The sequence below is a fragment of the Solanum verrucosum genome, unplaced genomic scaffold (assembly GCF_900185275.1).
Source record: "Solanum verrucosum unplaced genomic scaffold, falcon-dt-bn FXZP01000038.1, whole genome shotgun sequence".
Taxonomy (NCBI): domain Eukaryota; kingdom Viridiplantae; phylum Streptophyta; class Magnoliopsida; order Solanales; family Solanaceae; genus Solanum; species Solanum verrucosum.
This window is the reverse complement of record NW_026020564.1, coordinates 2,802,806-2,818,679: the sequence shown is the minus strand read 5'-3', so window position 1 is coordinate 2,818,679 and position 15,874 is coordinate 2,802,806. Positions and strand designations below refer to the sequence as shown.

At 33.4% G+C, this 15,874-nt stretch overlaps 1 pseudogene; it reads left to right on the top strand.

Moving 5' to 3' along the window:
- Positions 1–10,296: 10,296 nt before the first annotated feature.
- Positions 10,297–15,519, top strand: LOC125810219 (8-hydroxygeraniol oxidoreductase-like; annotated as a pseudogene).
- The last annotated feature ends 355 nt before the right edge of the window (positions 15,520–15,874 follow it).

Sequence of the window (15,874 nt, the reverse complement as noted above, 5' to 3'; positions counted from 1 at the left end):
AACATCTGAACACTCCAACTACTCAAGTACCCTCTCCATGCGTTCCAGCCATTGTTCAGCATCAGTGGGATCAACAGTGCCTTCAAACTCCACTCCACCTATTTTCCTTATTTTCTCAAAGTTAATCCTATTGGGATCATGCATCGATTCAGCAATGTGGTGGAAGAATTCAGACATTTGTTGAAAATGAGGATTCATGTCTTGAGTACCACAACTCATATGAGGATGTGAATCAGCTCTTACACCCCCAATGGTTTCCCACTTCAGACTCACTAGTGTGGGGAATATATTGATTCGAGAAATGTTCTCCAACCCCTTCCAGTGCATGAGCTTGGGAAATAGAGGTACCCGAACCTTCACGAGCAGCTTCCATAGGTCTGTCAAAAGAAGAGGACATAACTTAATTCCTTCAAAAGGGAATATCACATTATATTAGAGACATGTATTTGATGCATATGCACTCTACATGCGATAAAATATTAAAAACCATGTAAGTGAACAAATAATTTATATAGAACCTTTTTCGAAAGAGAACAATTATACAAGTAATTCACAACAAAAGTCCTAGAACCACAAACCTAGGCTCTGATACCAACACTTGTAGCGACCCTTTCGGAAGGATCCTACCACTTAAACAAGAAATCTAATTTAATACTTGCGACATTTAAAAGAGATTAACGAAGGGCATATTGATTTTAATCTAATAGAGGGATTAGGTTCATAAAGAAAAAAAATATTTACGGATGTGCATCCTGCTCATTTAAACGTTTATTTGATGTCAAATTGATATTGCGCAGAATTTTACTTATGGCGGAAGAAACCCTTCCAAAATAATCTAAGCAAATAACTTATGAGATTTTCATGCATATATTATCCTCACACTTAAAAATAATATAAAAATAATATTACTAACTTCCGAGGACCAAAATTAGCCGGTTCATGCTTCACACAAACATTCAAAACAAATAGTAAATTTAGTATATTACAAGACTTGGGTTTACACACCCACAAAAGAACAAAACATATAGCCATACTTAGATTATAACCCATGGTGACATGATCAAATTAGCCTTTAAAATTTCATGTACATGTACAACAGATAGATCATGTACAAGTCTCAAGGTTTATACAAAATGTAGATGCCTATGTGCAAATATGACCTTCCTTAAGGCTCTCAAAATCTCCATCTCCAATGGCCAGCTTCATGCCTCCTTTCATTCATTCCCTACGATAGAAACAACTATCTCTAAGCATATAGCTTAGTGGTGTAAAAACTATATGTTCGGAGCCCTCAGATTCACCAAGCTACCTTTCTCAAGTCATAAGCAGCACAATTGCAACATAATAAATAAATCAAGTACACAATATATAAAGAGTATCAAGTTCGATATTTAAAGAGTCAAATGTCAAGAATGCTCATAGAACCATTTTCCAAGAGATTCAATAACAAGGCTCACCCAATATATACAACATACCATCACACCAAGCATAAGCAGGTATCAAGAAGGATCGACGCCCTGCATCAAGAAAGGTTGAAGCCCAATAATAAAGAGAACCAAGAACCATATTAAAAATGGCTTTCTAGTTCGTACTTAAAATGGACAACTTCCATACTTAAGACAAACTAAAAATTTAGAGTCAAGATGGTAAATGATCGAATCAATAGGCATGCCAATAGTGACAAAGTCACAGCCACAAGAAGGACAACGTCCCAAAAAGAGTGCCATGTGATCAAAAAATTTGTACAAGTGGGCGAGTTACACAAGTGTCCTTAATGTCTTAAAGGATACCAACACGACAATGCAAAGTGACAAGAGGTAACCAAGGTACCAAGATAAACTTTCAGGTATACAAGCAGATAAAAAGAGTGCAAGTACGAGTTTATACACAAACCTCAGTGCTTTAGCATAGAAACAGTCCAAACACAACTTCAAGAGTTCAAACCGTAGACCAACCAACGTATTAAGGTCCTCAACTTGTTCACGAGTATATACAATCTTAAAAATAAAATTGAATAACTTCTTTAATTACTCTCAACTCAATAATGTTGACGTAAAACAGGATTATCATCACAAGTAAGCTTAGCCTGTACAAATACGACTATGCTCCCAAAACAGTAATTCTGGTCAGCCTAGTACCTCATGTCGCAACTTAGATTTCTGGAAAATGGTAAAAGTGGACTTTATATCCTTCATGAAAGATGTAGGTAGATCTCTTAAGGTTGCAAATAATTAAGAATCACCGCAAAATATATTTTGTACAAAAAGATATAATCAAAACACTAACAGTTGATCATACAGGATTTCTAATTCCGAAATCTAGACAAAACTTGTCCTATGTTGCGTCCCATATTTCGTATTCATAACAGCTAAATTGGAGGTTTACATAAACATAAGTGTTGTAGGTATATGAATTAGCTTTCCAAATCATATTTATTAGCTGTAAACAAAGTTCTATAGAACGAGATATTCTTAAAATACTAAACACTACCCAGCTCAGAAACAGATTTCATCACTTACCCAAGGGAAGGGTGTGTCTCGAATTCCAGCAAAAAGGACCAAGTTTTTCTCTTGTGATTTTGAAGAACAACTGGTTAGATAATGTTTGAAGGTTCTTAGACTTCAGGGGAAATGAATTTCACCGGAGGAGGTGTCAAAATATAGTCTCAAAAGTGATGTTTATCACATGTACAACTGTCACTAAAAGATGGCTGCCCAAACAAAAAGTTGGCTACCCAAAATGCATACATACATGTATGTATATCCTTCACCTCCCTTTCAAGTTATACAAAATTCTAATTAGAATATTACTTAAATACCCCAATACAATTCCTTAAATTACGATCACAATTTATGTTAAGCAAGTTTGCAAATATCACAAAATTTCAAGTTCCCAAAATGAGAGTAAAACAGACTGTAGTAGTTAAGGAATGGTGTATCGACATGCGACTCTTGGTTAGTATTTAGGGGTGTTACAATATTGGCCTATAAAAAAAACATGTGTATCATTTTATAAATTTAGTTTTTTTTTAAAAAAAATCACACACTTTTAGGAGGGTGAGTGCACGCACATTGTCACATCACCTCTAAGGATGATATTTAATTCACTTGAAAGTTGTTAATGTAGAATTTAAACGTCCATATAGTCCATATTGTCACGACCTGAGCCTACACCCGGGACATGGCCGGCACTCGAAGGCCATTGTTGGTCCCCAAGCGAACCCTCATCCTGGCTGACTACAAGCGGAAAACTGATTCAAGCATACAAAGCTTAAAAACTGAAATAAAAGTTCATAAAACTTTAAGTCCAAAGAAAACTCTGTATAATAAAATATATACAACTCGCCATAAAAAGGCAACTTTAGTCTTTAAAACATTTAATAAAATAAATGATACAGACTTCTCAACTATACTGACTATCTATGAAGCCTCTAACTGATAAAGATGGAAGTCGGGACAAGACCCACGACATCCTAACAACTGATATAACTGAAAGGTAAATGAAATCCTCCGAAAGCAAAGACGCTCACCATAGCTAACTCGCACTCTCGGATGTATCAACGAAGCTTCTGTTGATGATCCTGAATACATGTGTCTGCATCATGAGAAGATGCAGGCCAAATGGCTCAGTACCTGAAATGTACGAGCATGTAAGAGGAATTCTAAAACATAAACATAAGCTTGAAACTTGATAGAAATGAAACATACTTACCTCTTCTCAAACTTACTCAACTCAAAGAATACTCAAGGGTACTCAAAACTACTCAAACTTACTCAACTCAGAAGTATTCAAGGAAAAGATACTCAACTCCGAGATTAGATACTCAACTCAAGGATATGATATTCGACTCAAAGATATGATATTCGACTCTGGATACTCAACTAAATATGACTGAACTCATTTCAATATAAAGCAAATTAAAACAAGTGCAATATAAAGAAACAAACTGTTTAAAAACATGCTGTCAAATCTGTGTGTATGCAAGGATACAACATAACTCTAAAATGTATATAAAAATACAATAAACTGATGTATATAAAAATACAATAACTTCTGTGGGAGTTTCTCTAACCGACAACCATCACATAAGAGCTATAGTGATGATACAACGATCTACCTTACACTGCCAGTGCATCCTATACTCGGCCAAAGGTATAGGACCTGAACTACTAATGGATCCACTAGTCTATGTGAAAAGGGTTCATCTAAAATGTATGACCCTTTTCTACCCATGATGGCTACATGGTTTATGAGGGCTGTGAGTTGTCTGAACTCTCTCCCATATCGGTGTTCAATACTACTCCCAAAAATATACTAGCTCTTATGTTTTAAAAACATACTTCTTTCTGCTGATTTGAGATAATTGCTTAAAAACTTAGCTCAAAGGCTATCTTGGAAATCTCAGTTTCCCTACTTGCTTCATTTAGAAATCTATTACTCTTTTCTGAAAACTAGCCCGAAGGCCCTTTGGAAATCTCAGTTTCCGTTCTTATTTAAATGTGAAAACATTTATAAACTCTTTGGGAATACTTAGTCCTCATATACTTTTGAAGAAAAGGATTTCAAACTTTACTCTTCACTCTTTACTGAACTCAAAACTTAAGTCTTAAAACAAAGGTAAAACATTTGTAAAAGACTTCTTAAAATGTGGTTCGTGTCAAATGATGGACATGAACAACTCAATGCAAGGTTTTCAATAACCACAGATAGAACTCAAATACTTGGAACTCAAGAACTACAATAATACTACTCATTTCAAGAATGCTCAACTCAGAGGGTTCATGCGGAATTATGACCATGAACGACTCAACTCAAGGACTCAAAAATACTTCTATTTTCAAGACTGCTCGACTTATAGGATTCATGCGGAATTATGGGCATGAACAATTCAACTCAAAGACTTTATGGGTAACATGTAATAGTCCCATGCTTAGAAATATAATCTCAAAGGGGATTAGGAACTCAATACTCAAGACTTAGAACTTGAAGATACTACTCCTCTCAAAGATACGCAACTTCTGGAGTTCATGCAAAATTTATGGGCAAGAACGACTTGACTCGTAGGTCTACATAACATTATGAAACTCATGTATGTGACTCTTCTCATTCTCTGACTTACTTCCTCAAAACTTAGTTCAAATCGATAGTTGATCTCAAAGGATTCACAATTGAACTCAAAGGCTTTCTTGAACTCTACTCTTAATCTCTCTTGAATTTGAATTATGAATTCAAGAGTTATGATTCATGATATGAAGGATCTCAATAACAATATAGCTATTCGATAATTAGGAATATAACTTTAAAAAGAAACGTGAATTCAAGAACTCAAAATCAACTTATATCAAGAATACTCAAATCTAGGGAAAGTATCTTAGATTACTCTTTTACTGATCTGAAAGTAGTAGTAGGGCGTGAGGACGAACTAGTCCAACACTATGATAGCCTTACATACCTAGAAGAACAAGATTCTTCTAAAGAATCTTGAAGAAGAACTTGATTAGAAGTCTTGAAACCCTAGGTTGAAGGTAAACAATCAAGAAAACCTTTCTTGAGATTCTCGAGTTAATTTCTTGAAATCTCTATGGCCAAAAAATATGATTTTCATGAGTGAAGATGAAAATCTGATTGTTTTGAGCTTTTTATTTGTCAAGAAATTCGTTGATGGTTTTCTTGGAGGTAAAAAGAGAAACGATTATTTACAATATATTCCCGTCGGCTAATACGTAACAGCACTGTATAGGTTACTAAAATAGTCATAACTTGTTACTCAGATATTGGATTGACGTGAAATGGTGGGATTGGAAAGTAGATTCAATTACCTTTAATTGGATAGGTTATGGCTCACGAAACTCTTAATATTCTAAGAGATATGGTTGTTTAAAGTTGACCCAAGCAGAATCTTACATCAAAACTTAATGAAACTTCAAGAACACTTATCAAGAACTCATCAAGAACTCTAATCTTTAAATTTCAAGAACAAAATTACGCTGAATAAATCATGATTGGTGTGTGGGTGAAAGAACCCAACACTATGGAAGCTTACATACCTCTTAGGGACTAATCCCATAGCGACAATCCTCAACAACTCTCAAGAATCTCGACGAACGCTTCGATCTTTTCTCTTTTCTCCTCTTTTCTCTTCTTCTTTTCTCTTCTTGAACTCTCAACTAAAACCCTAGGCTAATTTTATGATTATAAAACTGAACCTAATCAGATTAGACCCCTAAAATATTACTAAAAACGAATTAAATCTGTTTTGGTAAGGAAAAGACCAAAATACCCCTCTAAAACCCGGTTTTGACTTTCTTTAACTGGACAGCCTAACTTCAAAAGGTCATATCTCACTCATCTGACCTCGAAACTTAGCAAACTCAAAGGCGTTCGAAAGATAATTCAAAGATCTTTCCTACGGTATCTAGTAGCACACCTAAATCATCCTGAGCTGGGAGTTATGGTCGTTTGAAGTCAACCCAAAACTCATACTTACCTTAACTTGCAAAATTTCAGATTTTGCTATTTTCAATTTAATTCTTTTTGGAACTCAAGGTGCTACATCTAGTGACCTTAACACTTAAGAAAATTTAATTCCTCGGTAAAATCCTACTCACAACGAAGGATGGTTCAAGTCTTAGTTCGAAAAAATTTCTGGGGTGTTACACATATATTATTTACTTTAATACCATTCTTTATTTTCATGTAAAATTAGTAGGGGTGGCAAATGGGTGGTTTGGATCGGATTTGGATGGATTGAATATGGATTGAGTTAAAATGGATTGGATCACAATCCACCCATATAAAATAGGGAAAATTATGCGGTTAAGCAAACTTATACTACTTAATTACTCATCATAGTTATAGTTTGCTATAAGCAAACTCTCCCAATCTCGCTTGCCATATATACAAATACATATGTATAATATACAATTATCTAACCGATATACATATACAATTCACCTCTCTCCCACTCTTTGCCCTCTCTCTCGCCTCTCTTTTCGCTCTCCCAGTCTCGCTCGCCTCTCTCCTCCCTATAACATGTAGCTACGAATTGTAATTATCAAACTATAGCTATGAAGAGTAATTAGGCTATTTTTGAGTTGCTATATGTGAAAGTTCCTCAAAAAAAATATGGGTAAAAATGGATTTGGTCAAATATGGTTTGGGTAAAATGGTTATAACCCACTTTAATCTCTTAAAGCCAAAAAATATTAAATCAAAGCTAAGTTGTTAATACCTCAACCCCTACCATCCCATCCTATCCCTACCCCTACCACCCCACCCCTGTACCCCCCCCCACCACCTCCCCCACCCCAAAAAAAAAATTTAACAGACTTTTTTTTGAAATTATTTTTTTTGACAAGAAAAAAATTGGTAACCCCTGCCCCCACCCCCAAAAAGAATTTTAAAAAACTTTTTTTCGGAAAAATAAAAATTTTAAATTTTTTAAAAAGAAAATTTTTTTGGCCAACACTACCCCCCACTCTCTACCCCCATCTCCCCCAAAAAAAATTAAAAAAGATTTTCTGTTGAATTTTGTTTTTTGAAAAAAAAATTGGCAACCCCTACCCCCACCCTGCCACCCCCCACCTTTCATCCGACCTACCCCTAATTTTTTTTTGTTTTTTTTTTAAAAATTATGTTTTTCGAAAAAAAAATTTATGTTTTTCCAAAAAAAAAAATATTACCCCTCCGCCACCCCCCACCCTCCACCCAACCTACCCCTAATTTTTTTAATTTGTTTTTGTCTTTCAAAAAAAAATTATGTTTCTCAAAAAAAATAAAAATTCCACCTTTGCCCCCCCCCCACCCCTTCTCAGCCCCACCTACCCTCCAATTTTTTTGAAAAATAAATTAATATATTTAAAATTTTAAAATTAATATTAGAATTTTTATTTTTTAGCACAATTTAGAATTTTGAGTAGAAGTGAGAAGTGAGGGATCTATCATGGGTCTATATGGATATCCATATTTTACCCATTTTGACCATATTTGTAGGAGTTCTTAAAATAGCTTGAAGCTCATATTTACTCAATTAAAATATGAGTGATCCAAGTCATTAAATATGAGTAAAATGGACTCATTTCATTAATATGGCTGAAATTGTCACTCCTATAGTATTAAATGATACCATTATTTCCTTCTTGTTCTCTCCAGCCCTTAGCCGTCTCTTCGTTTATTCAACTTAAATGCAAATGATATACAATGTGGGACCACCAAAGAATATGGTGTAATGGTGATATTGTTTCTTCCTTAAACAAGAACTCTCCTCAAAAGTGTTCGATTCATATGATCTTTTCTATTACATGATATTTTACAGGCTTCCTCCATGAATCTATGCATGATAAAGATAAAGGAATGATTTTTATCTTGATTCTAGCCTAAGCATGAAAATATCCTTGGTATTTTCCCCCATATGGGATCCTACACTATGCAAATCCAAAGTAATCGAGCATTGATATAAATATCATATTTAACGAATGGAAACAAAAAAAAGGATATGCAATGTGGGAGCTTGATGTAAAAGATATAAATGAAAGATAGTTTTTAAAAACATTATCGTAGTAAAAGATTTACAATACAAATTTAAATTTAATTGAATCAATATATATTTAGATAACAAATGGTTACATGAAAAAAAAAACTTAAACCTTGATATTATGTCTTAGGCAGGGGTGGATGCAGTTCAAAGGTAACATGTTCACTTAAATTATGTATATTGACGCACATTATCATTATATGTATAAAAGAATATTTAAAATTACAATAGATAATAGGTATGAACTTATAATTATAAGAATGTATATAGTAGGTTCAATACTAGAATTCTCTAAGGTTGAATCCATAAAACAAAAACATGAATCTGTATGTGATTGTAGGAGGAAGAATGTACTTTCGTGGATGTTGCTCATTCAACACCATCGTACGAGGTCATAACTCTCCTAACGCAATTATTTAAGGTGAACAAAAATTGTGGATCAGATGCGAGCATAATTTCCACTAATGGTGGTTGAGATGTTCAATCGACCCCCTCACCTCTATGGGGTCCCATTTTGTCATTCGTTGGAAGTGTTTTACCACCAAATGTAATGGATGGAGTATTTAATTGTAATTAATTTCCGTTGAAACAATTTCTCTCTCACTCCTCCTACTTGAAGAAAAGTCCCTTATCTGTAGAAATATTAATCAAAGTTCTCATGTTCAGTTCAGGTAATATATATTCCATCCGTCCACTTTTAATTGACATGGTTTCCTTTTTTAGAGTCAAAATGTAAGAATTTTGACTAACATTTTACGATGTATTTTTTTCATTAAATTGATATACGAAAAATTGCAATTTATAGTACTTTTTGTATAGTTTTTAAATATCTAATTTTTTTTGTTTAAAATATCGAATTAATGTAATATAATTTAACTTTGAAAATTGATCAAATTGACTTTCGAAAAGCGCAACATAAATAAAAATCGAAGGAGATAGTATCTTTGACCAAACTCTTTGAGTTTTCCTAATAGTCATCAATCTTTTTGGGTTTTTTTCCCTCAAATTATTGCTTGCTGTGGGAGAAATTGAAGAATTTGTGGTTCTTGCTTTTGAGTATATATATTCAAGAATTTGGAGGATCTCTTGTCGTGGAATGAGGCGAATTTAGACTCTTTATACGGTTGAGGATGATCTTTCCCTTATCAACTAGCTTCTGAGGTTGAGTTAGATTTATGTTTATTTCTTTATCATGATACTAGAGTGAGGGTCAGCCTCTCTACCTCCCTAAGGAAGCGGTAAAATCTAAGTATATTCTAAAGTATAAGTGCCTCATCCCATTTTCTTTTCTTTTTTTCCTTTCCAATTTGATTGGTTTATTTTCTCTTTTAATCCGTTTAAAAAAATAATTATTTTTTTTAATAACACTTTAATTTTAATTTTTCACATAACATGTTTCTTTGCAACAAATTTTAATATATGGAACATAAGCTCCAACCACAAACAAAATAAAAGAAATAAGAATATTTTAGTAATAAACAGTATAAGTACAATTATGTTCCTCTTGATTCTTCTCTCTGAATTTTCTCTGATCCGTGATTCAAGAATTGTTAGTAGCGTGTTTTTAGAACGTATAGGATGATCTAAACTTTCTTGGAATTTATTTGATCTCCATATAAGTAGGATATGGTGGATCTTCTGGGAGTATTTGATAGTCAAGAAGAGTTAGACATTTGATATGTTCTAAAAGTCTCTCTTTATTTCTTTTGTGCTCAATCAAACTTAAGCTACTCTCATCGTTTACGAGTCCAAGTAAACTTACCATGGAATCAAGCAACCGTAAGGTCATCACATGCAAAGGTGTGTAATCAATTAACGTTTTTTCTTTCGTTTTAATATTATGAGAAAATATATGTATTATGCGTGCGTGCAGCTGCAGTAGTATGGAAGGAAGGGGAGATGTTAAAGATCGAAGAGATACAAGTTGATCCACCTAAATCAAATGAAGTTTGAATTAAGATGCTCTTTGCTAGTTTGTGCCACTCTGACATTATCGCTTTCAATGGTTTCCCCATTGTATCTTAGTCAATTTACATTTCACTCTGCTCATCTTTCCTAACTAATTTGGATCCATCATTTTATTGAACTTGTTTTCTTCTATCCTCTCCAGCCTTTATTTCCTCGAGTTCTTGGACATGAAGGAGTTGGGTAGGAAAATTTTCTTTCAATCTAAATTTCTGTAAGAGTGTTTCCACAGCTCGAACCCCTGAACTTCTGATCATATGAGAACAACTTTCATTTTCAGTTGTGCCAAGGCTCCCCTACTTCACATGCATATATATATTATTGTAAATTGATTTGAATGGATATTTATTTAGCCAATCGCGACTTATTTGAATTTGCAGCATGATAGAAAGTGTGGGAGAAAATGTGACAAATATAAAAAAAAAGGAGATATAATGATGCCACTTTACTTAGGAGAATGCAAAGAATGCCCAAATTGCAAGTCAGGAAGGTCCAATCAATGTCACAAATATCCCTTGAACCTTTCTGGTCTAATGTTGGATGGCACATCAAGAATGTCCATTCATGGAGGATAAATATTATATCATAGTTTTAGTTGCTCTACTTGGTCAGAATATACAGTTATTAATGCCAACTACGTAATCAAAGTTGATCCTCAGAAGATTCGGCTTCAACATGCTAGCTTGCTTTGTTGTGGATTTACAACATGTTATGGAGCAACATGGAGACAAGTTCATGTTGAAAAGGGCTCAACTGTTGCTGTACTAGGTCTTGGTGTTGTTGGACTTGGAGTGAGTACTACATTTTGACTTAGCTCGATGTTTAAATAAATTCATGATGTATAAAAAATGTTGCAGGTGGTTGAGGGAGCTCGAAGTCAAGGAGCATAAAAAATTATTGGTGTTGATATAAATGAATTGAAACGGGGAAAAGGAGAAGCTTTTGGAATGACGGACTTCATTAACCCTAAAGAATCCAAGACATCAGTTTCCGAGACGATAAAAGATGTTACTGAAGGTTTAGGTGTTGATTATGTTTTCGAATGTACTGGATACCATCCATGCTTAATGAAGCCATTGAAGCCTCAAAATTGGTAAGTTTTTCTATATTTTGTTGATAAAGACCGTCTTTAAGTGCACTCTTCTAAAAGAAATGTCATGATAAAACAAATATATATAAAAACTTATTAACAGTATATTATATTGTTTCTAGGGAATTGGGACAATTGTTCTAATTGGTGTAGGAAATGGGCTTAGTAGGGACATCAACTAGATTCCCTTATTATGTGGTAGAACATTGAAAGGTTCAAGCTTTGGTGGAATAAGACTTCACTCAGATCTTCCTACTCTACTCATAAATGTGCAAATAAGGTACAATTTTATTTACTTTGTACGATAAGATAAGGAGTAGCCCTTTTTGTTTATAAAAAAGAAATTTAGAATCCACTTTTTTATATATATTAGTAATAAAAAAAACTAGTCTTAGATATCCGGCCTAATTGTTTTTGAAAAGAAAGTGTGGTTTTTTTTTGGGACATACTAAAGATGAAAAGGCCAAACGCATAAATGACTCTTTTAATTTGCCTCAAAATTTTATTTTGGCACTTCAACTTAGTTTAATTCAATTTTAACCGTCTATTTCAATTTTTTATGTACCATTTTAATTAAACACAAAAAGTTTTACCCAATATAAGTATTCAACGTGTGTTAGATAAACATTAAAAGGGTAAAAAAAAAACATACAATTAAATAACGCCGCGTGTTTTTTTTTTTCAAGTTTACTTTGCATTAACATTTATTGTATCAATTTATCATCTTTAAGCAATATAAGATTATATATATTGATTAGCTATATTCAAATGTTTACAAAATTTGTTTGTTGAGATTGGTTAGTGACACAAGTTAAATAAACATCGAATTTATATTATTATGAATAAAATTGATATTTCAAATTTCATATAGACAAAATGAATTATATAAATTAAAAATGAAAAAACATTATTTTTAGCATAGAACGAGTTAAACAAAAAAAGGGGTAGATGAAGAAAATAAATGAATGAGTAAAATAAATAAAAGAAAAAATAGGATTGAAGAAAAGATAAAGAAAATAAATAGAGGAAAATATTTTTAACGATAGAAATATTGAAATATTAACATTAAAAACGATCTCGCACGCTTTCTAAAAGGTGAATAATTTTCCTAATCTATCATCTAGTCAGCAGTTGGTGTTTATGTCACAACCCAAAAATGGACGTGATGGCACTCATCTTATCCCACCAAGACAAGTCAGCCTAAACCGCAACCATTACAATAAAATGCGGAAACTTTATAATCAACTCAAAAATACCTCCAAAATCTGGTTATCACGTGTACAAGCCTCTAAAGTATTTCAATTGATTCAAAAGAAAAACACAATTCTCAAATGACCTTGTTTCTATAATAGAACAAGATCATAAATAAGAGTAAGAAAGTCCGCCGAAATGACAAGCAGCTACCTCACAAACCTCCACAAGAAGCCTTGGAAAAGAAGAGAACGACAAGTACCACAAAAATCCAGGCTCGTAACCTACAAAAATTTGTAGAAGCAAGGGGTGAGTACCAAACCACACGGTACTCAACAAGTAAACCTCTAAACACAAACTAAGGGAATAGAATACGGGTACTCCTTACACCCCAACCGAACCTCCACAACTACAACCTGCATAAAATCAGCTCAATCTAACAGTTCACAATTCACATAGCACATATCTCAACAACAACATTCTAACAATCATATATTTTCAACAACAAGCTCAATATTCATCAATTACAATCTCCACAACTACAACCTGCTTAAAACCAGCCCAACCTAACAATTCATAATCCACATAGCATACAGCTCAACAACAACACTCTAACAATTACATATCCTCAACAACAAGCTCAATATTCACCAATCAAAGTTCCACAGAAAGGCACTCATAAGATCAGCAAAACACAAATATGTGCAATGCAATAGAATGCAATGTCAAGTATAGTGATGCATGTCTGACCTAGTGATACACACCCGCTGTCTCACAGTCCGGGACCCATGGGGGACATATCTGTCCATGCATCTATCGCGGCGCGCGATATGTCCCTCGATATACAGTATCCATCGCGCCGCGCGATACGTCCCTCGAAATATAGTATCCATCGCGACGCGCGATACGTCCCTCGAAATGGTACATCCTCTTATCACATAACACTTATCACAACCATGTCTTAGAACCAATGCAAATGACATGTTCACACAAATAATGAGGAGATGACCATTTTCATAACAATACACAATTCACAACAATACAACCGTGATACAACATCAACAATAACTCAACAAGCCTTTCAACCCAGTCTCAAACATCACACATCAACAATTAAACACATTGCCTTTTATTACCCCTTTTTCATCATTAGAAAATAATCAATCTGTACAAATCAACCCATCACCAAGTCTCATTACTCCCAAACACATATCACAAGGAAATACACGAATTTCATACAGTTAACAAGGGTTTAGAAATCCACTTGCCTCAACTAGTCGGACAATCACTTCGGGACTTGAGCCTTTCCCTTTCGTTGGACTTCCAAATCAATACAATTTATTCAAATAAATGACCACGATAAGATTTCGAAATTAACAATATTCATATTACTCTATGCCCAACTAGACCCAAGAGCTCACCCAAACCTAAAATCAAGTTCTTATATCTTGGTGCCAATTAATATGTCAACTCTCATATTTTCTAAATTTCAAACGTAGGGTTAAATTCCAATTTCTCCAAATATCATAAGAAAGGTATTAAGAACTAATGAAACAATAACACGTCAACTTACTATAGTCAATAATACCCAGATTCCATGCACCCTAAAATATTCTAAATAATTAGAACACCCAGGACCCAATTCCAACTTTAACGTATAGTTACTGGTCATAATTGCTTGTTCCAAATTTTTCCAATCAAAATTTTCATAACATCACTCAATTTATATATATACATAATCACTCCCCATCATTGTAAAATTAGAAACCCTCACTGGCCACCAAAATAACAAATAATAATAATAATAATTAACTCCTAACAATGGATAAAAGTGACGTTGCACAGCAGCAAACAAATTTGCCAAATTCTTGTAATCTCATGCCGCTATTTTCATGTAATCCATTCGTACTCAATTAATGATGGTTGTCAGAATTGTCTCCTCCAACCCCAAAATAATTATCGCCACTCCTTTCACAATTCATGTGCATCTAATTCCCATTACTATAATAGTATTCTATATTCACATATATTATGCACTAGAATTTATTTCTTATGGATATAGAGGTAAGCCTCTTACCTTGACGCGAATTGTCGAGGTTCCACGACGCTCTGCACAGGTAGTTTCTCCCTTCCTTTCTTTTCTTTTCCTAAATCCTAAATAAAATAATTAGGTATTCAAAGTGGCAAATTACACTAACTTAATCTAATTATATGAGTTAAGTGGTAAAGGTTATTAAACTAATTATAAACTTGGCCCATTAAGCATTAACTAAAATTAGTTATTTAATAATTAACCATCAATTAATTCACTCTAGTTAAACAAATATTCTAAATTTCCAAAAATGACATTTCGGGTCATTATAGTTTAAATGGTACATTGAAAATGAAGCTAAAGATGTAAATTAAACAAGATTGAATTGAAGTGTCAGGAAAATATGAAACATATGTGTTTGCCAGGAAAATATGACACATAAGTTGACAAAAAAAATATCAGTTTTGCTCAGTTATAAAGTGTAACCGCTTGAAAACATCTTTAGGTAGTATAAAGTGATTTTGTAATTAGAATTTTTTTTCTTATTTTTTTGGCTAGATTTTTTTTTAATTCTGTAGACTGATTTTTTTCCCCCAGGAGATTCAACTAGATGGGCTTATAACTCATCAAGTTTCATTGATGGAAATTAACCAATCATTTGAGTTATTGAAAGACCCCCACTGCGTCAAAGTTATTATAAAGTACTAAAAAATTAAACAAATTATGAGTAAAAATTATTTACTCAATTCTATAATTGGTTTAATTTAATGTATGTGTGTGCTAAGCAAATAAACATAGTGTGATAAAATTTGTCCCTAAGTTTTCAAGTCTTATAAATAGCCATTTTCTTTGTAATATGGAAGATATCAAGAAGGGTGAAAAGGGAATTACAATAGTACACTTGCTTCTATATATCTCTCTACACCTCTTTCCTTCTTAATTTAATTAGTTTAGTTATCCATTTTTATTTTATAACATGTATAATATACCATGATTTATATTGTATAACTTACATAAATCTCATAGTAAGACCTAAATTACATTATATCCCTATTCTTTTCTA